Genomic DNA, 26,639 nt, shown 5'->3' with positions numbered 1-26,639 from the left:
GGCGTGGGGCGTGGAGCGGGCGGCGACAGAGCGCGGGCGGGGACAGCGCGCGGGCCGCGGGGGGCGGGGCGCGGTGGCGAAATGGCTTTTCCAGATTAGGGGCCCAGCCCGCACTGTTGACACAGTCATAAGTTTTAATGAGAAATTTTGAGTATTTGTGTGGGAGACGCAGCCTCTGTGTGCACAGATGCTGCGGGCCGGCGGCGCGGGGGGCCGGCCCTCCCTGGGGCCGCCGCGGCCGCAGGCCCGGCACGGATTCCTTTCAGGCAGAGGGGAAACATTTAAACTCGCTCACCTTTGAACTGCCAGGGACGCTGTTTACCTTGGCTGCCCGAGTGGCAGTTTTACAGATATTAAATACCGACTCGAGGCTGAGCCGGGGCTCCTTCGCTCCCCGCCCCCGCCCGGGGGCTGCGCTGGGCACACCGAGGCCCGGGATGCCCGTTCCACCGGGGGTCATCTCAGTGGGGGTCCCGAGCCCCTCTCTGCAGATGGCTTTCTGGAATCTGTACTGGGGAGACGCCCTGGGGCTCTCCGTTCTCGTCCACTCCTCAGCCCATTCATCTCCTAATTCGATTTTCTGTGTCAGGGCGGAGCAGTGTGGATGGAGGCCGAGAGCTGTCTGGGCCCTGCGCACACATTTCTTTGGCATTTCTGCATCTAGAAAGGGGATGTCATAAGCGAGGCACCTCCTAAGTAGGGGCTCCGGTGGCCTGGCTCTGTCTTTTCAAGGGACAGAGGAGACCTCTCTCTCCGAAGACGTCTATGGGACAGAGGAGGGCTCTGCCTGAGCCGCAGGCTTCAGCGGGCAGGCAGAGGGCTCCCTGCAGAGGCACAAGCCATGTTGATTTTACGGAGCAGGCTGCTATGCACATTTCACTCCTGATTTATTGGTTTTTAACTAGATCCTTATGCTGGGCTAAAAAAGCCATCTTGCACTTTGCAAGGCTCTGCTGACTGCTGCCGAAAATGACACACGGGGGCTCCTTCTGCCCTCCCCGCCCTCCCACCTCACCCCACCCAAAGGGCCATGGCGGAGGTGTGGGTAGGGAGCGCTGTTCTGAGGAGGAAGCCTCAGCCTGCAGCCTCCCTGTCCGCTGACCACCTGTGGTGTGTGTTGGGGTGAGTGTGTTTGTGTGTGTAAGGATTTATGGACCTGAAGGGAGGAGCTGGGAGAGGGGCAGGGCCTCTATTGAGCCTGGGCACATACTGCCGTCCTTTTCTCCTTCAGGTCCCACAGAGCACTTGTCATGTATTTTAATGAACTTTGGGGTCAGACAAATCTAGATTGACCCCCTGGTCACTATCCTACTGTGTAATTCAGGAAAGTTAGGTAACTTCTCTGATCCCTGAATTGTCATCTTTGGAATGGGCATAATTCTCATATATGATGTGGGGATCACATGAAGTATTGTATGAGTGTCATACACTAACCCAGTGCCCAGCATACAGACGGGGCTTACTGATGAGATTTGCTCCCAATTTCTTCCGCCCACCCTGGCTGGTCACTCCTGGTAAAGGAGAAACCCCTGAACACAGGCGGTGGCTGACTTCACACTGCCTCCTGGTTCCACATACAGTGCTTCATAATTCAGATAGAAAATTATATGTTAATATATACCATAAACTAATAAGTTATAAAGCACTTTTAACCCATTAGCTCATCAAATCCTCACAAAAGTTCTGTGAAAGAAGAGACAGGGTAAAAAGAAGTAGCAAGGTCATTCTACCCAGAGAGATAGAGGGATGCTATCACAGAACCGTGTTGGAAGCCACACTGGACAATTTCCAGTTTAGAGAATTTTTCTTGATGTCACAAATGACTCTCATATTATTCAACATCGTTCCCTTTCTCAGGGAGGATGGTTTCATGAAAAGGAGGATCTTATGTAGAGTGATTAGGTACACAAATGGTGTACTTTCAGGCGTGGGAGCAACGCAGAGCTATTTTAGGGGACGGGGTACCAGGTGGACACCCACCTGTAGAAGAGGTTTCTTTGGCCAGCCCTGGAAGAACAACTAGGTCTGATTGAGACCCCCAGAACTCAAGGAGCCCAAGGAGGATGCTGGCTGCATCTGCAGAATTCATCAGGCGGCTTGATGGGTCGCCGTTAAACAAAGATGGGATAAGGTTACATGTGTTTTCCGTGGGAGTCGGCTCCGATTTCAGCCTGATGATTTAGTCAGGTGTAAGCATGAAGTTTCCAATTTAGAGAAATAAATCTCCAGTGATTTTATTATCCCCTGTTTTACCCTGACACCCAACTTCACCCCGGCCCCCTGTCAAAGCCCTCATGATGTGTTTATATAGGGCACACTGTAATTGATTGGCGTGCAATAGAACATGACACAGAAAATGTGGCCTTCCCCACCAGGCCCAACTCTGGGAGCTTCCATATTTCATCATCCCCTGGGCCCAATCCAAGGCTCCCACTCCTGTGGCCACAAATTCTTGGGATTCTGGGTTGTCTGAGAACAGGAGCACAGGGCCAAAGGGTCCAGTCAGGCCCCCCAGAGCGGCCTCACAGGATGTTCTGGCCTGGAGACGGAGGGTGAAGGACACTGGGCAGAGGCATCTGTCATGGGTAGAGAGGCTGGTTGGGGTGGTTAGACTTATGACTTCAAAGGTCTTGTCTACTGTGAGAGTAGTTCAACCATCCATGATGTCTCTAAGTTTGGTTCTAATTCAAAAGTTCTAAATTTCTGAGGTGGTCAGTTTAGAAAATCTGTTATCAAGCATATATGAATCTGTGGCCCTAGATTTATGATTCTATGACAATGCCATGTAATATATGTAATACCATTGTATACTATGGTAATACTTCTAATAAATATGAATACAAACGTGGCTTTGAATGCTGATATCAATGCTAAAACCAATACCAGTTCCAATATTATCATTTATTGAGGGCTTTCAATGTGTTCAGCACTGCACTATGCATATTACATAATTCTTTCACTTAATTCTGCCAACAATCCTATGAGGCATTATCTCCATTTTACACATGATACCATTGAAGATCAGAGAGGGTAATAACTTGTTCAAGGCTACACAGTTAGTCACTGTTTAAGAGTCTGAGATTTTTAAACTCTTGCCTATAAAGCCGTGGAAAAAGTAGACAGATATGGCTTCGAAGCAGTCCCGACCTCATGGGTTGTGGTCGGAGTGCACCCAATGATTTCTCACAGTGCTAGCCCAATTGTCATTGCCTCTATCCTCAGCCCCAGGAGTGGTATCAAGGTAGAGCATCTCCAAGATTCTGGGTAGAGAATAAGGGCCCAGATTTCACCAAACCCAGATGATGGGGGGTTTGCTTCTGGTTCTTTTAGAATCCTACAGTTTCTGTGTCGGAAGGCAAAAGTCATATACTTCAACCTCTTGACCAGTATCTGAATTCTTGCCTTCCCCAGTACCCTGATTGGGCAGGGGCTGGTGGCTGGGCAGGGAGGCGGGCACTTTCTATTTCCACATCTCTAGTGACAGGGAGTTTCCACCTTATCATGAGCTGAAACCTGTCTCCCTGTCACTCTGACTTAGTGATCCTAACTCTCTCCTGTAGGTTCACAGAGCAAATTTACTTCCTCTATTCTGTGACTTTGGAGATTTAGACACAGTAAATCAAATCTATCTGCTCTCTTATTCTGCCCCACCCTTACCCTTTCCCTGCCATCCATACCCCTCCCACCCATACTTTTATCCATCTATTCATCCTGCCCATCCATCCATTAATCCCTTCATCCATCTACTCCTCTGTCATCCACTAATCATATAATAATCCATCTCTCCATCACCCATCTAGTTATTCACTCACTATCCACTCATCAACCATCCATCCATCAATATATCCACCCTTCCCTCCTTTTTTCTATCCATCAATCCATCATCCATCCATGTCATTGTTCAGTCATCCATTGTTTATCCATTCATTCACTTATTTACTCTTTCACCCACTTATTCACTTATTTATTAATTCATTGAGGTACAACCATTCAAATAGTACTTGTTAGGCACTCTGGGGAAGGAAACAAAGGTGAATATGCCCTCAGTAAACTTGAGAGAGAGAAATAAACCAGGCTCACACCTACAGAGCTTACTTATTCCTAAATGTCAACAAGCTAGGAACTTTCTCAGCAATTTGTAAATAAGTGTCCAGTGAAAGGTTTAGGCTCTAAGTGCAATCAGGAGAGGGGGCCAGTGTGAGGTAGGCTGCTCAGGTCAGGCTTCCTTTGCATTATAGTCCTCATGGAACCAGCTGGTATCTCAAGACACAATCCTGCCTGGACCAGCATTGAAGTTTTGCGCTGTGCTTAGTCTTGATTCCATTCATTCATTTGTTCAACGAGTACTTTTGGAGCACTATTACCTGTCAAATTCTTGGGTGGTGAATAACAGACAGATCCTGTCTTTGTTGATCTTATCATCTAGTGTGGGAAATGAACACTAAACAAGCACCTAATATAATTTCAGACACTGATAAGTGCTATTAAAAAAAGAGCTGGAGAAGACAGCAGGAAGGAAGATGATATTTTAGACAAGAAGATCAGGAAGGTTTTTCTGAGGAGTTGACATTTGGTCAAGGATAAGAATTCCTGGGAATTCCTCGGACTGGAAATTCCTGGGAATATCCACTGGAGAAAGGGAAGGAGATGAACAAGGGGACTGCAATGGTGGGAGGCTTGGGTCCTTAATTGGAGAGAGAGGATGATACATCAGGAAGCAGGAGCTAAAGTTTTCCTTTGAAGAACTCTGCTCAAGAAATCAGCCCTTTGTGGTCTATAAAGGGTATTCACTTGATTTATCTCACCTGCACGGCATTTTCCTCATTTATGGTGAGGAATGGAAAAGAGACAGGGTGTAATTTAACTAAGGTACCAGAGTAGGTCAGGGGATCAGGTCTCACATTTGGACCAGGATGGACTCTAGCTCCTAGTCCACGCCTGTCCACCAAACCTCCAGGTCTTGGGTAGGCTGTGTATGGGAGGTTTCCCCACCCTGTCAGTCCTTTTCTGGAGGTAAAGGTATATTGGGGTCTAGTTCTTGGAGACTCCTGATTTCTCTTTTTAACCTGTCAGACCCAGGGAGTAAAAAGTGAGTCTCAGAATCCCCAAGAAACCAGGATAGGGTGGAGCTCAGGAGACAAAGAAGGCCAAGACAAAATGAATGCCTTGCCTTTGGGGACAGAGGAGACAGATTTTATTCACTCAACCTAAAAACAAGAGCTGAATGGAAGTAGTCCGTAGGCTGAGAGTCCAGACACCTGGCCTCCAGCCCTGGTCTCTGGATTGTTGTGTGCCATGGTTTGGATATGGTTTGTCCTTTCCAAAACTGATGTTGAAATTTGATCCCAAATGTGGTGGTGTTGGGAGCCGACTCCTAGGCAGGGAGGTGTTTGGGTCATGGGGGTGGATCTTTCATGAATGGCTTGGTGCTGCTCTCCCAATAGTAAGACCTAGGTTCTGTGCTCAGGGCCTCACCAGGCTGAAATCCAGGTGTTGGCTGGGGCTGCAATCTTATCTGAGGCTCTTAAGTCCTCTTCCAAGCTTGTTTAGGTTGCTGGCAGGACTCCATTCTTTGTGGCTATAGGACAGAAGCCCTCATTTTCTTGCTGGCTGTTAACTGGGCAATTTCTCTCAGCTCCTGGAAGCTGCCCTAAGGTCCTAGCAGCATGGTTCTCTCTCAACATGGCACTTCTTCAAAGCCAGCAAGAGAATTTCTCTCCAGTCTATTATAATGGAGCCTTACATGGTGTATTGCAATCTATGCCATCACTTTACCATATAATGTAACCTAATCAAAGGAGTGTCTTTTCCATCATATTTTTAGTTTTTGTACATGTTTTCAGGTGTGTACACTCTGGGTGGGATTCTTGGGGGCCAATGTAGAATTCTGCTTATCACAAAGGCCCAAATTTAAGACATAGCAACTTTTTGTCTTTTTGTCTTGAGAGCCCTGAGCTATGATATAAGAAGTCCAGCTACCCTGATGGAGAAACCATATGGGGAGGCTAGGGGAGGGATTGAGGGAGGGAGATACTTGGGGAGGGAGAGACCTAGGTGCCCTAGTATCCCAGCTAAGTCAAGCCTTCCAGCCATCCCCAACAAGGTGCCAGACATATGAGTGAGTCATCTTGGGTATTCCAGCACAATTGAGTCCCCTGAAGACTGTAGCCTCAGCTTACATGTAGGGCAGAAGAACCACCTAGCTGAGCCCCAGTCAGCCCATTGAGAGAGTACACTAAATTGTGCAAGAGCCTTTCACTGACTCCATCTGCCAAATGTTTTTTGTTCTGGGAGGAAACATGGTTCTGCCCATTGTATTTCTCAGTGATGGGAAACCTGTCTCCTGCATGGACATTTCCAAAGCAGGGTCTCCATTGTGCCATCATTGAAAGTCTATCTGGTCCCAAGGTTGGTCCTTTCCTAATGATCTTGAGAGGTGGCAGGGCTGAATGGCAGAAAAATTCTAGACAGGAAAGCCAGGGACCTGGACTGTAGCACAGACTCTGCTGTTACCCTGCTGTGTGATTTTAGAACTACAGCTGTCATGTCTCTGGTGCTTTCTATGTGTCAGGCAGTGTTGTAAGTGCTTTATACATACTCACTCATTCAAACCACATAATAACTCTAGGAAGTAGGTACAATTATTATCCAATTTTACAGATGAGAAAATGGAAGCATAGATATATTAAATCACTACCTAAAGTCACATAGCTAGGAAGCCATGGAATCCATCTCTTTCCTGGACACAATGGTCTGATCCCGAGATTCTAGAATTTCATGGTTCTAGGAGTCTAAGATTCAACCATTTTTAAGGTTCTGGCAGCCCAAGATTCCATCAGTTTGAAGATCTTTGAATCCACAGATCACAAGCTTCTAGAATTCTCAGATTCCAGTTTGAAAAAGCAAATTCCTGCCATCTATGGGGGTGGGGATCAGGGGACATGATGGGGAATGACTCAGCTTGAGCCTTCGGCCTTGCTCAGCCCTCTGCTCCAGGAGTTAAAGATGTTGCCTACCCCTTTAGGCATTTACTTCATTTATCTGAAACCCAAAACCTCTCTTGGAACTGGGAGCCCTGGGTGGTATGAGAGCAGGAGGGAGACCTCCTTGCCTGATAGGCCTGCAGCATCCGCGGAGAGGGGCCAGAATAAGCAGTGAAACCAGGACTTGGAGTTCCCTGAGAATGATAACATTCTCTGCATCCCGCAGACCCCAAATAAACCCACGTTTTCCGCAGCTCTGCTGAGGCCTGAGGAGAAAAGGGAAGGATGGTGGGAAATGGCTGATGTTTCCATAGGACCCACCACCCTGGGTGTTGTGTTTCTGTTGGAGAGGGGGCCACCTGGCTGGTAGCCCTAGAATAGCTGTACACTCCAGGACCACAGGGAGGCCATCCAAGGCTCGGAAGCAGGGCTGGCTGGCCGTGTTGTATAGGCAAAGATAAGGAGCTGGGTCGGGGTTGACATGTGGAAGTGTTTAGGAGCCTGGGAGACTGGGCACTACAGAATGACATATTCTAGAGGGACTAGGGGGCCCAGGGGTTACTGACTCCAGTGGCCTCATTCTGCAGATGGTAAAATTGAGGGGAAGAGAGTTGTTGCATGGTACGTTTAACATGGGGCTCAATAAAATCTCTGGAATTGACCCCAATACACTGAAACCCCTGTGCTTCAGCTACACCAACTAGTGACCTTAACCCAAACTCTGGGCTTTTGCTTCTGTTGTGCATGCTACCTGGAATGCCCTTCCACCCTCTTCTTTGCCTTTCCACCCTCTACTTCTCTTGGAAGGTACAGCCCCAACTGTACTACCTCCTCCAGGAAGCCTTCCTTCATCCCTCCCCTGTTTCTGATGTCCTCTCACCCACTTCTAGGAGCACTGAGGGCATTTCATCTGCCCCTTCCTTTTGCTCTATGTCATGTTTTCCTTCAGGGTAATTGATATGATTTGGCTCTGTGTCTCCACCCAAATCTCCCCTTGAATTGTAATAATCCCCACGTGTCAAGGGCAGGACCAGGTGGAGATAAGTGAATTATGAGGGCAGTTGCCCCCATGCTGTTCTCATGATAGTGAATTCTCACGAGATCTGATGGTGTTATAAGGGGCTTCCCCCTTTGCTTGGCACTCATTCCTTCTCCTGCCACCCTGTGAAGAGGTGCCTTCCACCATGATTGTAAGTTTCCTGAGGCCTCCCCAGCCATGCAGAACTGTGAGTCAATTAAAACTCTTTTTTGAGACGGAGTCTCGCTCTGTCACCTAGGCTGGAGTGCAGTGGTGCGATCTTGGCTCACTGCAATGTCCACCTCCTGGGTTCAAGCAATTCTCCCACCTCAGCCTCCTGGGTAGCTGGGACTACAAGTGCCCTCCACCATGCCAAGCTAATTTTTGTACTTTCAGTAGAGACGGCGTTTCACCATGTTGGCCAGGCTGGTCTCGAACTCCTGACCTCAAGTGATCCTCCTGCTGCAGCCTCCCAAAGTGTTGGGATTACAGCATGAGCCACCATGCCTGGCCGCCTTTTTATTTTTCATCTATGCATCTGTCCCCAAGCCCTCTACCATCAACCCTTTAATGGCAGGGCTGCTGTTTTCCTCATTGAGCTGTCCCAGGGTCTGGCTCAAAAGTGTTCAGTGAGAGCTGGATTAATGATGACCTCTGAGGCTGCGTAAGGTGGAGTATTTTGAAGGGTCCAGATAGTGAGTGTCCAGGGTGTTTCTGGTCCCTGTTCTATTTGAAGACTGCTTCCTGGATGATGGGAGCTGAGCTAGCCCCTGGAAGATGGGATGAGAGGCTTGTTTAACTGGAGTGGAGCACCAGAATGCTGAAGATTAGGAGCCATAAGCCACATGAGCCACAGCTGGAAAGGCACGAGAGGCATGCACAATCCACAGTGCAGTCTTGGTGGCAGAGTGAGGGAGATTCCCAGGGTAGCTTTGGAAGGAACTTCTCTAGACCTCTCTCCTGGCCTTTCCCAGGGCTCTTGCCTCTGCTTTCAGTGACACAGAGCTTACCACCTCACTAGAAGGTGATCCTATGGTGTTTCCTGGAAGAATTCCTTGGGTAGAGGCATCTGGAGGTGACAGAGGGGTAGGAGTGGGCTGGGGGGCGGTCAGGGAAACCATTCTGGATGTGGAAGGGGATATTTAGCTCCTCAGTGCTGACTGGCTAGGCACCATGTGTGATAAGCACAGTGCTGGACGAAGAGTCACAGATTACCTTGTCTTCTGACCAATAGTGGGAGTCCTGGGTTACAGTTCTGAAGCTCACTTAAATGTGTAACATGTACACATAAAAGCCTAAGCTTTGGGATGAGACAGGTAGGGCCCAAACCCCAGCCTCACCACTTACCACCAGGTTCCTTTGCACAAATAATCTCTCCAAACTCAGTTTTCTCATGTGTAATATGGGGATAAAGACCCCTATTTCTTGGGGGTGGGGTAGAATACATGAGCCACAGGAGCGTTTGGAAAATGATGGCCATTCCCACAGTGGTATCTCACCTTTATCTCATCCTTACACATCTCATCTCTCCAGCTGGGGATCTCAGGTTCTCTTATGGTTCCAACCACAGTCCATGTACCCACAACACAAACCTCGATCTATCTCTAGATCTTTCTGGAGCTGTAGACTGGCTGTCCATCTGCCTCCTGGTCAGTCTCCTGGATTTGGGCCCAGAAACCTGGGTCAGCTCCCATAGTTGCTTGATTCTTTGATTACAAGATTTGCAAGCCCATGCTTTGTTCTTTAGCCTTTCTGTCAACAGCCTCTCTCCCTTTTGCTCCCTCCCATCTTGCTCTAGCAACACAGAGCATTTCTCAGTCCCCTCAGTGTTGCTCCACTGGCCCTGCTGCCTCCTAGCCTCTGCTCACACTCATGTCTCTGCTTGGAACACCCTCCCCTCACTCTCTACCCAGCTACCTCTTTCTTCTCCTTTTGGTTTAGATGTCACCTCCTGAGACTTAGATTGCCATGGCCTAAATGTATGCATCCCTCCCACCCTCAAATTCATATGATGAAACCTAACCTCCAAGGTGATGGTATTAAGAGGTGGGGCCTTTGGGAGGTAACTAGGTCATGAGGGCAGAGCCCTCATGAATGGGATTAGTACCCTTATAAAAGAGGGTCCAGGGAACTTCTGCTGTGTGAGAGTGCAATAGCAAAGCACCATCTTTGAAGTGGAGAGCTGGCCTTTACCAGATACTGAATCTGCCAGTGTCTTGATCTTGGACTTCTCAGCCTCCAGAATCATAAGGAATAAATTTCTGTTGTTTATAAATTACCCAGTCTAAGGCATTTGTTATAGCAGCCTGTGCAGGCTAAGACACAGGTGGTCTGGGTGCTATAGCTGCAGTATCCTAGTGGTGGTGGGGCAGCTATGCATGCACTCATTTGTTCACTCATTCACTCAGCAAGCACTCACGGAGCTCATACTCAGGCACTGTGGTACTAGAACACTGAAGGAGATGTACAGCACATGCTTAAGAGTAGAGACTTAGCTACTCGCCTGGCCAAAGTATGAATCCTGATCCTGCCACTTTCCAACTGTGTAACCTTGAAAACCTATCTAACCTCTCTGAGCTTTAGATTCCACAAGGTAAAATGGGGGAAAACATGGGCCTTTTCTCTGAGGATTGCTGTGAAGATGAATAGGAATAATCCACATTATGTGTGGCCTGTAGCCACTCAGTGCCTAGTGATTGCTACTGCAAAGCCTCAGCTTAAGGGCCACAGGGCATTATTATCATTATTATGAATAAGACCCAGTGCCTGTATCCTTCAGAGTCCCTGGATCTGGTGGCAGAAACTGGCCTATAAATAGGAAATGATAATAAGGGCATGGGGGTAGCCAGAGAGGGCTATATAAGAGTGGAGTCAGGGCCAGGTGTGGTGGCTCATACCTGTAATCCCAGCACTTTGGGAGGCCGAGGTGGGCAGATTACCTGAGGTCAGGAGTTCGAGACCAGCCTGGCCAACATTGTGAAACCCTGTCTCTAATAAAAATACAAAAATTAGCCTGGCGGGCACACACCCGTAATCCCAGCTACTCGGGAGGTTGAGGGAGGAGAATTGCTTGAACCCGGGAGGCAGAGGTTGCAGTGAGCTGAGATGGTGCCATTGCACTCCAGCCTGGGTGATAGGGCGAGAATTCGTCTAAAAAAAACAAAAACCAACCAAACAACACACCAAAAAAACTAATCTCTAGTGTGTTAGAAGTCAGAACAGTGTTTGCCTCTGGAGCGTGGAATTGACTGGAGAAGGTTTTGAGACTCCGTCTCAAAAAAAAAAAAAAAAAAAGAGGAGGTGGAGTCAGGACCGGGACCCAGGTCTCTGACTACAGCATTGTGCTACTCAGAGTTGTGATTTCAAAGTGTGTTTTACTGGACTGTGATCTCCCTGAAAGCCAGAGCCTTATCTGATCCAACTCAGTGGGCCAAGGACAGGATGATGCACCCAAGAATGTCTGATGGATGACTGAATACATGATGTTATGAATCAGTGATGGTGTGGGCAGGGAGGGAGGGTGGATGAAGGCATGATGGATCAGGAGGAGGAATAGCCTTGACTCTGCCCAAGGCAGTTAATCCTTTTGAAACTAAGTTTCTTTAGCTATAGAATGGGCATCAGCCATACAGACCAGTTAATCCTTTTATTTTATTATTATTTTTTTGAGACGGGGTCTTGCTCTGTCACCCAGGCTGGAGTGCAGTGGTGCGATCTTGGCTCACTGCAAGCTCTGCCTCCTGGGTTCACGCCATTCTCCTGCCTCAGCCTCCCAAGTAGCTGGGACTACAGGCGCCCACCGCCACGACCCACTAATTTTTTGTATTTTTAATAGAGACGGGGTTTCACCGTGTTAGCCAGAATGATCTCGATCTCCTGACCTTGTGATCCGCCCGCGTCGGCCTTCCAAAGTGCTGGGATTACAGGCATGAGCCACCGCGCCCAGCTAATCCTTTTAAAACTAAGTTTCTGGGGCCTATCATGGGGAGGGGGGAGGGGGGAGGGATTGCATTGGGAGTTATACCTGATGTAAATGACGAGTTGATGGGTGCTGACGAGTTGATGGGTGCAGCACAGCAACATGGCACAAGTATACATATGTAACAAACCTGCACGTTATGCACATGTACCCTAGAACTTAAAGTATAATAATAATAAAAAATAAATTAAAAAATAAAAATAAAAATAAAATGGAAAAACAAACAAACAAAAAACAAAAAAAAACAAACTAAGTTTCTTTAGCTATAGAATGGGCATCAGCCATACAGACCACACAGTAACTCTGAAGATTCAATGTGAGCAAAGCCCTGGGCACTGGCCGGTGAGTGCAGCTTTTGGGCAGCAAAGCAGGATAAGCACCCAGAGCGGGGCTGGGGCTGCTGCTGACTGTGGACCTCTGGCTGAAGGGCACACTGTCCTCTGAGGGCAGGTGAGTGTTAGAGTGACATGAGACTGTCTGTCCAGCTTTGCAGGGAGCCACATGAGTAAACAGAGTCGTCCACTGGTGAACAAGGCCATCCTTGGCTGGTCTGTCTGTCACTCATGATAAGCCAGGACTTACCTCTTTAGGTCAGCGTGGGCCTTTTGGGGAACAGCTGTCACTGTCCTCACCTGCTGAGGAAGGCTCTGTCTCCAGGAAGAGCTGTGCTTGCTGAGGAGCTATCACTGACTCAGGAGGCATCTTCAACCCAGCTCCAACTGCATGGCCCAGGATTTGAAGCTGGCATTAATTGACCTGAGAGTTGTTCATGTGGGAAGAAGTCTGCTGGCACTTGGGAAGTCAATAATAATAATAACAGTCCCTTCCACAGGCCCAGCACCCTACAGTTTGCAAATTCTTTTCCTCCTCTCCTCCCACTTAACAAATTTCCTTCTTTGACTTTCTTACAAGCCTTGGAAGATAAAATAGTATTTTCATGATCATTTATCAGAAAATAAAGCTGAGGCCCAAGGAAGAGGAGTGCCTTGTCCAGGTTTCTAGGCTTGTCCAGGTTTCTAGGCAAGTCCAGGGCAGAGCTGGGACCAAGACGCCAGTGTTCTGATTCCCAGCCATGCCTCTTTGCTCTGTAGTCCTGGGAGGGGCCTTCTTGGCCAAGCACGCATGACCACCTCCAGCTTCGTGGAGACCCACAAAGCATCAAGTGTACTGGACTCAGGGGCCTTTAGGTGAATCCTCCACACTTTGGTTGGCCATCTTCCATTTTTGAGGGGTTTCTCTGCCCCTTACCTCAGCGGAGACTCAGAAAGGGCCTTGAAGGTGAGGTGTTATATACAGGAGAGCCGGGCTAAGTAGGGGCTTCCATGTCTACTACTCACAGGGTATAAATGACAAATGGAATTGGGGCTGAGGGATGCTGGGATTCCCTTTGCACAGAGGCCCTGAAGGCACCAAGTGGGGTGGTGATTGGGAATCTGGAATGAAGGCAGGGGAAAGGCCCTGCCCCACCCTCATCTAGGAGGCATCATGAAATCCCAGTTAAGGGCACTCTGGAGCCAAGCACATGAGGTTCCAATCCCTACCCCTCCACTTCTCAGGGAGCACATTACAATCTCTATGCCTTAGCTTGCTCAGACTTAAAATGGCACAGTCACACTAGCATAGGGCACACTGGGTTGTCAAGAGGATTGAATGAGGTGATACGTGTACAGTTCCTGGAACAATGCCTTAAACACACAGGAAACATTGGACATGACCTTGATTTGCTCTCCTCTGGCCAGAAGGGAGGGAGACAGACCTTTTACAGTTGGATATTTCCTCTCCTTTGGGAAGTCCACAGCTCAGGGATTACCTGGGAGGGTGAGGGTGACCATGCCCATCTCCCCTCTTGCCAGAGCTGAAGAGGGAAGGGGCGGGGCTGTGAGGTCTGTGGTGTGGTGCTGAAGGAGCTGCTGCCTCGCAGCCTCACGCCCAGCCTGTCCCCGGTGATAAATCACAAACATATTTTTAATGATTATTTAAAGCTCTTGGCTGCATGCCCGTTCTGGAAGGGCCATCTCAGCCCTTGTCAGCCTGTGGCAGATCGAAGGGAAGCTTGCACATCACTTATTGAGGATGGTTTCTTTTATTCCATTATTTTTATAATAGACTCACTGACAAAATATTGTTCTTGGCCCCAGCCTGGCCCCTTTGCTTGTGTTCAGAGGTAACAGGCTGCCCCGGCCAGGGAACTGCAAGTTTCCCATCAAGAGGGAGGCAGACAAGGGCTTGGCAATTCCTCATCCACCAGAGTATTATTTGCAGGGTGAGGAGGGAGTGAGTCTTGCAGGGTGAGGAGGGAGTGAGTGGTTAGGAGCCTTGTTTAGTGAACTGTAGGCCTGGGCCCAAGTCTCCTCCACTCAGTTCTGAGGGGTGAGAAATGAGGCAGAGGGGAGAGGGCAGGGGGTTGTGTGTGCTTCCCAGTTCTGTTTTCATTCACTGACAAACATTTACACTGAGCACACATGCTCAGCACTGTCCCCACCACACCCTGCCAAAGAGGGCCACCTAGAAAAGTGATCATCAAACTGTGCCTCATGGACCCCTAGGTTCAGAAATTACACCACTGGTATTTTCTGGAAATTACCAGGATGGGGTATGTAGGAAAGAAGCGGAGCTCTGGGCCTCCCACCCCATCCTCAGCCTGAGTAGCCCTGACTATTATACTTTGACTTTGAGCTTCTCTCTAAGGTTTCATTTGAAGAATGGATTCTTCTGGTTAAAAGTCTGAATATCACTGTTAATTCCTTTATTGTAAAAAAGGGAAACAGAGGCCCAGAGATGGGACAGAGTTGCCCAAGGTCACATAGACATTTGCAGAGTAAGGATCTATCTCCTGGCCCCCAGTTGTGTGAGGAGCTGGAACTGGCATGTGAAACAATCAGAGAACAAGAAACATTGGTCTGGAACCAAGTTTGCGGACCAGGTCATGAATATCCCCATGTGTGACCATCCTGTCCAGGTATGTCTGTGGGAGCCCAGAATTATGCACCCTCCCAGGTATGTTAGTCTGCTTGGGCTCTTATAACAAAATACCATAGATTGTGTGGCTTCAACAAAAGAATTAATTTTCTCACACTTCTGAAGGCTGAAAATCCAAGTCCAAGGTGCCAGCTTCCAGCTTAGTTGGGTTCTGGTGAGGGCTCTCTTCTTGGCTTGCAGACAGCTGCCTTCTTGCTGTATGAGAGGGAGAGAAAGAGAGAGAGGTGAGAGAGGGGAGTTATTGGGATCTCATGTTTTCTTTTTACAAGCGCATTAATTCCATCATGAAGGCTCTACCCTCATGACCTAATCTAACCCTAATAATTTCTCAAAGGCCCCACCTCCAAATATCCTCACACTGGAGATTGGGGTTTCAACATATGAAATTTGAGGAGGACACAAACATTCAGTCCATAGCTGAATGGAGTGTATGGACTGTCCATACACAGGAGTGTCCATTCTATTCAGCTCAGTTTCAGTGGTCTCCATTGCATTCAGTGAGCATATAACCTGTGGGAGTCCAGCTGCCCTGACCTTGAGGTCAGTGTCCTGAAACTCCCATGGTCCAAGATTCACAGACTTTGGACCTGCTGGGGAAAACAGCGCTGGGGGAAAATACTTCTCAGGCAGGATGCCAGGGGGAAACAGATGGCATGCTAAGGTTGGCTAATGTAGATGAGTTTTTTTTTAATATAATGTTGGTAAAATGTATATAACATAAACTTTATCATTTTAACCACTTATAAGTATACAGTTCAGTGGCATTAAGTATATTCCCACTGTTGTGTAACCATCACCATCATCCATCTCCAGAACAGTTTCATCTTCCCCAACTGAAACTCTGTACCCTTTAAACACGAACTCCCCATTCTCTCTTCCCCTCCCCCTGGTATCCATTGTTCTACTCTCCATCTCTGTGAATTTGCCTATTCTAGGTATGGAGGAGAATTTCTAAAAGGGACTATTTACAAAAGTGTAGGCAGGGCTTGGGAAAAGCAGTAAGGGATGGGGCAGTATTCTGGGGCCGGTCATATCAGGAAGCTATTACCACCGCTAGGTACTGAAAACTGGAGAGACCGTTCTATGGCAGGTGTTAGCTGCCAGGGGCTGTGGCTTTCCAGTTAGAGGGATGTGCCAACTCCTGGTGTGCCAGCTTTCCCTCTGACTCTGCCAAGTCTCCACTGTCCTATCGGTGTGGTCCTTACATGCCAGCCTTGGAGGCACAGAAGAGAGCAAGAAGGGTGGAAGGTGGATGTGAAGGGGCAGTGGAAAATGGTGAGCTCAAAAGCAAGCCCAGGAAGGCCTCAGAGCTGTTTAATTACACGAAAATGAACCACAGAGGCAGCACACTAAATTAAAAGGCTCCTGTGGCAGTTTGTATATTGTGCGTGAATGACAATGGGAAGGTGTAATCAATTTCCATTTCCTGTCCCTTGCTCCCTAGCAACTTCCCACACTCAATGACTGGCTTGCAAATTTGTTTTGCTTTGTGGCAGATGATATGAATGCTGAGAGGTGCACCCCTGCCCCCCCAGTGTCAAATTCTCTATCTGAATGGCTCATGCCTCTGATTTCATATGTTGGAGTTGCCAACTTCTGCTGTTGAAGGAACAAAGCTGTGATTGGCCTTTATTTAGCCTTCACAGCAGTGTTGACTTATTTCTTTTCTCTCTCTCTCCCTTTTTTTTTTTTCCCAGACAGAGTTTAGCTGTGTCACCCAGGCTGGAGTGCTGTGACACAATCATAGCTCACTGCAGCCTCTACCACCTGGGCTCAAGTAATGATCCCACCTCAGCCTCCCAACTGGCTGGGACCACAGGCACTCACTACTATGCCTGACTAACTTTTTAATTTTTGTAGAGATGGGGTCTCACTATGTTGCCCAGGCTGGTGTTGAATTCCTGGGCTCAATTAATCCTCCAACCTTGGCCTCACAAAATGCTGACATTACAGGCGTGAGTCACCATGCCTGGTGGGAGGTATTTCTTAACCCCTTTCAACCAGTGCCCGGGCTGTGGGATCTTAGCTCTGTCCATGTGACTTCCTGCTAAAACCTTTCCATCACCCCTCACTAGTGCATATCTGCAATCGTTCTCTCTCTCTCCCTTCCCTTATCCTTGGATATTCTAAGCCTGACACATCCACTTGAGCAATCCCCTCCTTCTCACTCTCTGGTATCCTACTGCCCAGTCCCTTCCTGCATCCCTGAGATGACAGGTAACTTTTGTTGACTTTCTGTGTCTGAGGAGGAACCTCAGGGGCACCCTAAATGTCTTGCAGCTCTGCATGTTTGGGGTGGGGTACTCAGGTGGGAAGCAGATACTGCTAAGGGAAAGGATCCTTGTGTCTGCAGTTCTTAGCTTCTGCCTATCTCATCTGCCTAATCTCAGGTGTACTGATTACTTTCCGGGAACTTTGCATGCATTGATAAACTTATTTATTTGATTATCACAATAAACCTGTTGTGGCATTATTGCTATTTTGTGGAGGAGGACTATGAGGTGTAGAGAGGTCAAATGACTTATCAAAGGTTGCACAGCTGTCTGTCACAAAGCTAGGACTTGAACTGAGGTAGATCTGTTTCCAAAACTCTTTCCAGCCAACTCAGGAGTGGTGAGTTCTTGGTCCCTGGGAGTATGTAGCAGAGATTGAAAGGCCACTTGTCATGAAGAGAGTACAGTCCAGGAGAGGGTTCCTTCCTCTTCTGAGATGCTAAGATTCCAGAATTCTTGCTTCTGATTCAGATATTCTATTATTGACATGTGTCTCTTGGGAAGTGTAGGTTCGGGTAAATGCCTCAGTGGGGTCTGGTTATATAAGCAGGCAGGAGTCCTGGATTGCAAGGAGTGGGGAGAAGGGGCAGGAGGGTGTCACACTAGTGAGAAGTAATTAGGTAATAAGTTCACCTTTCCCTTTTCTGTTCTTGCTGGTTCTTCCTTGTTGCCCTAGGCTGTTGTCTGACTCCCAGACGGGCAATATTTAAAAATACATTCTGTTCTGAACAGAAATGTCATCAGGGTTGCAATGTGCTCTTTGTATATTGCAATGAAACAAGCCCAGGGCTGAGAACAGAAGTGCTGGGTTTAACCTTGTTGCTGCTGCAGGTTCATGGTGTGACTTTGGGGAAATGTCCTCATCTGTTTAATAAGGGGTTAAGGAGGCTTATTGCTGAGGACTTTTCAGGTCCTGATGTTCAGTTCCTTGAAGCAGGCTTGCACCATGCTTTGCAATGTGTGTTGAGTCATGGCTGTACTCCATAGTAAAGGCAGAGTGTGGCAGGTGTTGACTGTTTTCTCCTGCTCTTGCTAGCCCCGCCTCCTTTGGTCTCATATGCCTGTCTTCTAAAGACTCATCTTACCTAGGAGGTGGTTCCAGAGAAGGAAGACGGCTGGGTAGAATGGAGGTGGGAGCTCTCTGTCTGGGGAGCAGCCACAGTCAGTAGGAGACTGGCCCATCCTGTGCTTTCTTGGGCTGAGTGGCAGCCAGAGTCAAGCCCTCTGCAGACTCTGCAGAGTGACTCAGCTTATACAGACATGATCCACCCTGCTGGTGACTGGTGAGGAACTCTTTTAGACTAGTGGTAAACAAGTCTAAATTGAGTGATAAACAAGAAGGTGATGCTGGGGCATATGGTATTTGCATCAGTTATCTATTTCTCCTTAACTGGCTACCCTGAAACTTATGACAACACCATTTATAAAGCTGTGGGTTGGCAATCAGGGCTGGGCTTAGCCACTTGGTTCTTCTGCTAGTCTCAGTTGAACTTATGATGCATTGTGGCAGCCAGCCTCCAAGATGATCCTTTATGATTTCTGTCTACTGGTATTCACATCCTTGGGTGGTTCTCTCCCATGCTATAGCATGGTTGCACTGTGATCACTAGCAAATAGTGGAAATGATGGTATGTCACTTCTGAGATTAGGTTATAAAAGGCTGCATCTTCTGTATGGGGCACTCTCATTCATGCTTTCTTGTTCTCTCGGATCAATTACTCTGGAGGAAGGCAGCTGCCAGATTGTGTGCAGTTCTATGGAGAGGCCCACATGGTGAGGAACTAGAGCCATTGCCCAGTAGCCAGATGGGAACTCAGGCCTGCAAATAATCAGGTAACCGAGCTTGAAAGCAGATTCACCAGTCCCAGTTTAGTATTGAGATAACCAAATTATCTGCAACCTTGAGATGTTTTGAGCCAGAATCATTCAGCTAAACTTCTCCCAGATTTCTGACCCTCAAAAACTGAGGGAAGAAATATGGTTTTAAGCTGCCTTGAGGGTAATTTGTTATGTAGCTATAAATAACCAATATACTCAAGCATGTGATTAGATGGCAATGATGGCCATATCCACATACCTGGCGGTTGGCTGGCTGATGGCTGGGGTGACAAGGGTACAAGGGTCACATATCTCTCATCATCCAGCAGGCCAGACTGGGATTCTTCACATAGTGGTAGTCACAGTCTTCTAAAGGCAGCAAGAATAGGTAAACTTCAATGTGTAAGCACTTAAAATTAAAAAAAAATTTCAGTAGTTTTTGGGGTACAAGTAGTTTTTGGTTACATGGATAAATTCTTCAGTGGTCATTTCTGAGATTTTAGTGCACCCATCACCTGAGCCATGTACACTGTACCCAATATGTAGTCTTCTATCCCTCCCCCCAACTCCCCCCACCCTGAGTCCCCAAAGTTCATTGTATCATTCTTGTGCTGTTGTGTCCTCATAGCTTTACTCCCATTTATAAGTGAGAACACTAGATGTGTAAGCACTTTTAGAGCCTCTGCTTGCATTACATTTGCTAACAATCCATTGGCCAAAGTATATCACACGGCCAACCCAGATTCAAAGGTGAGAACATAGACTCTATCTCTTGATGGAAGAGGAAGAATTTGTGGTCACTTCTGCAACTGTAGAACATGAAGCTGATGTAACATCTCTCATACTCTAAACACTTCTTCCTTCTCTACTGTTTCACTCTTAAACAATCTTCCTTTTGTTAGACTCTGTGTCTAAATCAACAAATATTTATTGAGCAATTGTCATATGGCAGGTGTTTTCACAGTCATGGCCTTAATCAATACCTAAAAGCAGCCCTTGCAAGGTAATCCACTTCATGGGTGAGGAATGGAGGCTCAGAAAGACAAGGTGATTCTAACACAGCTCTAGGGACTCCAAGTGTGGTGTTAGTTATATTTTCCTTGTCAAAATGCCCAGAACTCTCCATTTAACTCCCCCCCCCCCCCAGACACTCAGGTAGAATATGTGGAGGCTGGTTCCTAGTTGGTTTCTCCCCAACAGTCACTGGTTGGGGCTAAAGTCTGGGGCAGGAAGATTGGGCAGAATGAGCAGGCTCTAGGGGGCGACAAAGGCCAAGGTGACTCCTCATTGCTGCCCCATGCTCCTTTCCCTCCTTCCTTGCCTAGGTCTATCCTCAGAGAAGAGAAAGATGCTGCCTGTCAGAATACAAAACATTCATCTTCAGGCTCTAAGAAACAAGGGGAAGGAGGAAGGGATGGAGAGAGAGAAGGAGGAAGAGGAGGAGGACGAGGAGAGGAAGAGGGGAGAAGAAGAGAGAATAGACAGGCATAAGAAGGCAAAAATAGAGGGAAAGCAATAAGACAGAAAATTAAAGAGAGACAGAATCATAAAACAGAGAGAGGGGGAGATAGAAAAAAGAGAAAGGAAACAGGAAAATGAGCCCTAAAGACAGGGATAGAGAGAGATGGAGACGGAAGACAGAGATGCCTGGAGAGATAAAGGAAACAGACAGAGAAGGGATGAAGAAAGAGTGAAAGGAAGTCAGGCCTGTGTGGTAAGATGACGATGTGTGGAGTAGAGGGGTATGGCGGGTGTTAGTCACACTGTGTGACCTTAACTAGGCCAGGTCATCTCTCTGAGCCCCATTTCCTCATCAATAAAAAGCAGCTGTCTTCAGGAACTGTTGTGAGGATGACATGAGAAAATACATGCAGGCACTCTGGAAATAGTAAAGTACTATACAGGTGTTCATTAGTATTATTGGTAGTATTATCATCATTGTTATTATTATTATGTCACGGTTGGGAGAACTTAATGCTAGAATGAGTGTCAGAACCCAGTGGCTAATGAGATATTGAACACCTCTTCTCTAAAGAGCAGCTTAGTGTCAACTGAAATTGGAGTTTCTTGATACTAAGGCACTACAACTTGTAAGATACCCTATTGATTTAATTACACTTTGGAGTTGGGGAGAATTGCACATTAAAAATACATACTTAAGACAAATAACTGATAACACACAGTTGTTTCTACAGTTGGTCGCTTTTTTTTCCAGGATCACAATCAATGTTTGAGGGCATAATAGAACATCTCTATTCTGTTGAATTCCTTTAGGTCATCAGCAATTATGCAGAATACCATAGCCATGGTGCTGTTTTTGTATCTCATGGATGTGAACTTTATTTCTTTAAAATTAACAGTATGATCTCAAGATATATTGAATAATATTGGTGTTTTGTGTGCATTTCTGCTTTGAATAAACACCCAGTTCTCCTTTCTGCCCCATTATCTGCATTGCATATTTCTGGAAGTTAAAGAGCTTTTCTTGAAAGTTAGCTGGACGCTTTGATAGGCAGGTGTTTAGTGCTCAAGTTATAGGACTTGAAGGATCAATTTGTCAGAACCATCTCAGGAAATTCTCTGATATATTCAGGGAGCCTGGGCAAGTTTAACTGCCAGTTACTGCACTGACTGGTGGGTAACAGTCCATCTCTTGGATAAACACCAACTTTATTTTTGCACCAAATTTAATATTTTTGTGGGATACTTAGAGCAATAATTAGGGATTTAAATTTAACAGTCAATCTGTATATTATTATCATTGTAGATTACACAATTGAAGTAACATTGCATATATATGAGAGAACTATCTGACAACTTACTGTTTCTCTTGGAGGCTGACCCATTATTGTAAAACACATTCTGTTTTCAGAAATTCTAAAGTGTAAAGAAGAACAAATACAGGAAATGCTAGTGGCCAAGAACAATGGAAATGGCCTGGGGTAGCTTATTGATAAGAGAGAGAAAGCCAAATGTTTCCAAAAGGTCCTGATTATATCTAGCATATTAAAACAATTCAAAATTGGTTATTTGGGAATTTTTGCCTCATTTGACTGAATGAGATTCTATGCCTGCAATACTTCTTGCTGCCACCAGGTAGTGATAGTGTCTAAAATAGCTTATGTGTCCAAACTATAATCTTTCTTTTGTGGTCAATCTCTGTGGCCAGCAATTTATGCACTGTATCTAATCAGTTACTGTCCCCTCCCCTCCATTAAAATAGAAATTATACTATATTAAGCAACATTTCTGGAAGCAATGTAACACAGTGCTCAGTCTGCTTTGATCCATGGTTCTGGCTAGATTGAGTAAATTCGCTTTTTTACCTGAGGGTAGGGAAATAACAGTAGTGCTTTCCAGGACTGTGATCTAGTCATCCCTCGTATCTGAGGGGAGATTGATACAAAAATTCACAGAAGCTCAAGTCGCATATATAAAATGGCATAATGTTTGCATACAACCTACACATATAACCTCCAGTGTACTTTAAATCATCTCTAGATTACTTATATACCCAATACAATGTAAATGCTGTGTAAATAGTTGTTTTAAACATTTATATTATTTTGATTGTTATATTGTTATGTATTTATTTATTTTTTAATTTCTGGAGTATTTTTGATCCACTGTTGGTTGAATCTGCAAATAGGAACCCACATATAACGAGGGCTGACTGTATTTTGTATTCATAGAATACTTCCCACCTTACCAAGAGCCCCTCTTTGACCTTGCACCTTTAGGTGCCTACATACCCTGGTGTAAGGTTAATGTTTATAGGTCAGCTGTTAGCTGTGTTGGGCAGGGAGCATAGTTTATAACTGGACTAACCCCTTACATTGGTAGATTTATTAATCCATACTTACACAATAGTAGTAGCTATTATTTATTAAGCATTAAGCATGTACTGAATACCCATTTCAATACCAGTTTCAATCCTCACAGCAATCCTATGAAGTCAATATCATTATTATTCTCATTTTACAAAGAAGGAAATCCCCAGGGCTCTGGGAAGATTAAATTAGTTAATGCATAAGACTTGCTTAGCTTGCTGAGCGCAGTGGTTCATGCCTGTAATCCCAGCACTTTGGGAGGCCAAGGCAGGCAGATCACTTGAGCTTGGGAGTTCGAGACCAGGCTGGGCGACATGGTAAAATCCCATCTCTACAAACAACAACAACAACAAGAAGAAAACCAGACTTGCCTAGCAGAGTGCCTAGGACATAGCAAGTGATCATTATTTATAGGGTGTATTATTACAGATGAGGAGACAACAGCTTAAAGGGCCAGCTGGGGAAATAGGCCTGTAAACTGAGAAGTATAAAGCAGCAAAGTACAAGGGACTGGATAAAAGCACAGATGGGCTGGGCGCAGTGGCTCGCACCCATAATCTTAGCACTTTAGGAGGCCAAGTCATGTGGATCACCCGAGGTCAGGAGTTCGAGACCAACCTGACCAACATGGTGAAACCCTGTCTCTACTGAAAATACAAAAATTAGCTGGGTGTGGTGGTGGGCACCTGTAATCCCAGCTACTTGAGAGGCTGAGGCAGGAGAATCACTAACTAGAATGCGGGAGGCAGAGGTTGCAGTGAGCTGAGATTGTGCCATTGTACTCCAGTCTGGGAGACAGTGAGACTCGTCTCAGAAAAAGAAAAAAAAAAAAAAAACCCAAAAGAAACACGCAGATGAGGGGATAATTAATTCTTCTTGGGGAGGTATCCAAGAAGGCTTCACAGAGGAGGAAACAAACTGGACCATAAATGACAAGTAGGGGTGGTGGCATATGTTGTTCATTCCCCATTTTGATCTTCTCTTCTTCCTTTAAATAACAGAAATATTCCTCTCAGATTTAGCAGGACACATGGCCACTTAGTTAGAGATGATAATTATCATCCTTCCTTGCAGCTAGGTGAAGCCCATGGGACTGAGTTTCTATACTAACTAAACGCAAGTGGAAGTGAAATCACTTGCCACCACTTCCCATGGCTGGAATGTGGCCATAGGATGGGTGAACAAGTTTTGGCCATAAGGAGATGGTAGGATAACAAAATAGAATGAACCTGAGCCCCCAGATAAGCTTGGTGAGCACACCTGTCCCATTCACTTTGGGCCACATGCCTATCTCCAAGCCATTATATGAGAGGTGCATAAACTTCTACCCTATCTGAACTAGTGTATTGTTGGCTCTTTTGTCTGAAGCCCATTATTTAGCCAGAAGCCTAAATAGTGCATCAGGTAAAGAAAAAGGAAGACTTGTAAGACAGGAGGAACAGCCTGTCCGAAGACATAAAGAGTGAAAGAAGTTAGTTTTAGGAAACGTTCTCATAGAATTTTTTTTTGAGGATCAAATGAGATAATAAATGTATATAAAATGCTGAGTACAGTACCTGGCACATACTAAGTTCACAATAAATGAAAGTCCCATTTTTTTTTTTTTTTTCTGTGTGATACAAATGACTTCTCAGAGCCTCATCTGTAAAATGGGGGTAATGTCACCTGTATGATGAAAACAGAGGTCTGGATCTTTCTATTCTAACACAGTATGAATAGCTTGGAGAAATTCTATTGGGAGCAAGGTTAAAAGAAAAACAATTACCAAGGAATGAATGAGTACCCTGCCTTTCACTGATTTAAATAATTTACCTTAACAAAACCTCTGGTGCTGTCTATCTCTATGCTTTAGCTAATGCTGGTCCTGTTTCTTCCTCCTAAAAATATTAGTCATTCCTTGAATGAGTTGTGGATACTCAGTGCTCCAAAGTTTTCATAGGCAGGTTTCTCAGGCCTTTCTCCTCCTGTTCTCCTGACTCCTATTCACTTCACAAGACTGTACCAACATCACATCTCCTGGGGCTTCCCTGACGTTCTGGACAGATCTGCCTGATTCCCTTTATGCCACAGCCACTCCACTAAGGCTGTACACTCTCTCTTACTGGTTTAGGTGTTACTTTCACCTGCCAGACTGTGAGCTCTTCCAGGGCAGGGAGCATGAATGTTTCATTTTTGTTTCTTCAGCACCTGGCCACAGTAGCTGTTCAGTTCTTATTACTGAATAAATGAGGTGTTCTTGGGCAAACAGGTAGGATCAGTTAGAGTGTGTATGTTTTGTAGGGGGCGGTGGAGGGGGAGGAACACAGAGGATTTCAGGGCGTGAGAAGGGCAGATGTAAAAAATGAGCACGTCTCTCATCCACACAACAAGGCCGGGACTTTGCCATTTAGACATTATTAGCGGAAAAAGAAGAGGCAGTGTGATAGAATGGAAGCTATCTAGTTTAAGAAACAGGAGGCCGGGCGCGGTGGATCAAGCCTGTAATCCCAGCACTTTGGGAGGCCGAGACGGGCGGATCACGAGGTCAGGAGATCGAGACCATCCTGGCTAACACGGTGAAACCCCGTCTCTGCTAAAAAATACAAAAAAAAAAACTAGCCGGGCGAGGTGGCGGGCGCCTGTAGTCCCAGCTACTCGGGAGGCTGAGGCAGGAGAATGGCGTAAACCCGGGAGGCGGAGCTTGCAGTGAGCTGAGATCCGGCCACTGCACTCCAGCCTGGGCGACAGAGCGAGACTCCGTCTCAAAAAAAAAAAAAAGAAAAAAAAGAAAAAAAAGAAACAGAAGGCCTGATTTCCCTCCAACCTTGTTCAGGATTCATCTGTGTGACCTCAGTGAGTGTCCTTCCCTCTCTGAGCCTTATTTTTGGCCATTCCGTTTTGTGATCTTCTAGGAATCTAGGTGTCCTCCAGCTCTGAGATTCCCAGGGCCCTACTGGCCTGGGGAAGAGAACAGGCCTGGCTTTCAGGCCACAGAGGCTGTGACCCAGAGTTGGCACTAGTCACCTCCGCTGTCTCCTCTTCTTCCTCCCTCCTCCTTCCCTCACACCCCCTTCCTCCATCCTCCCTCTTCTTCCCCCATTGTCCTCCCCATCCTTCCCTTCCTCCCGCCTCCTCCCCACTCCTCCCCTGGCTCCTCCTCTCCCCGTCCGGGGCGGGGGGAGGCGCGCTGGGTGGTCCGGCGGCCGGGGGCGGGCGGTAGCCTGCAGGCGTAATTGGCATGCACGCCGTTGTAGCTGAGACCGCTTAATAAAGCATTACATATCTCACCGCTTCCATATTTCATTACCTCACGCGGAGCCTGTGAGAGGGCCCTAATGGGAGTCAGCTGTGTTTTTACTTTCTGTTGTCGGCCGGGACGGGTTTCTCTGCGGATTCTTTGAAATGAAATAATGTGATGCACGCCGCGATAAGGGCCGGCCTGTAATGAGGCCCAGGCCGCCGGGCGGCTGCTATTGCTCCAGGTGTCGCGTATTTGGGCTGCGAGGACGAGGAGGAGGAGGGGGCGGCGCCGGAGGAGGGGAGAAGGGGGAAGTCGCGAGGGGCAGGGGGTGGGAGAAGGCGGAGGCAGGGGGCAGGGGGCGGGCGGAAGAGGGGAGGAAGGAGGGGGCGGTGGGCCGCGGCAAGCCAGGCGGGCGGAGCCAGAGACAGAGAGAGGAGGGAGACGGTGGCGGCCTGGAGAGCCCTAGGAACCCGGGTTCAAATCCTGCCCGCCAGCGTAAAAGAACGTTTGCCCGCCCAGGCGGCCCACGGGGGTGAGGC

General features: G+C 47.0%; 1 long non-coding RNA gene across 1 annotated transcript; it reads right to left on the bottom strand.

Moving 5' to 3' along the window:
• Positions 1–14,709: 14,709 nt before the first annotated feature.
• Positions 14,710–26,390, bottom strand: LOC135965636 (uncharacterized). The gene is made up of 3 exons (XR_010578642.1): positions 26,167–26,390; positions 19,310–19,419; positions 14,710–15,154 (listed from the first exon to the last, which is right to left on the bottom strand). It is a non-coding gene; the product is annotated as an uncharacterized lncRNA (long non-coding RNA).
• Positions 26,391–26,639: the final 249 nt, after the last annotated feature.

This window comes from Macaca fascicularis, chromosome 1 (genome assembly GCF_037993035.2).
Source record: "Macaca fascicularis isolate 582-1 chromosome 1, T2T-MFA8v1.1".
NCBI lineage: Eukaryota > Metazoa > Chordata > Mammalia > Primates > Cercopithecidae > Macaca > Macaca fascicularis.
Note: the sequence above shows the minus strand (reverse complement) of the source record. Positions and strands in the feature narration are given on the sequence as shown.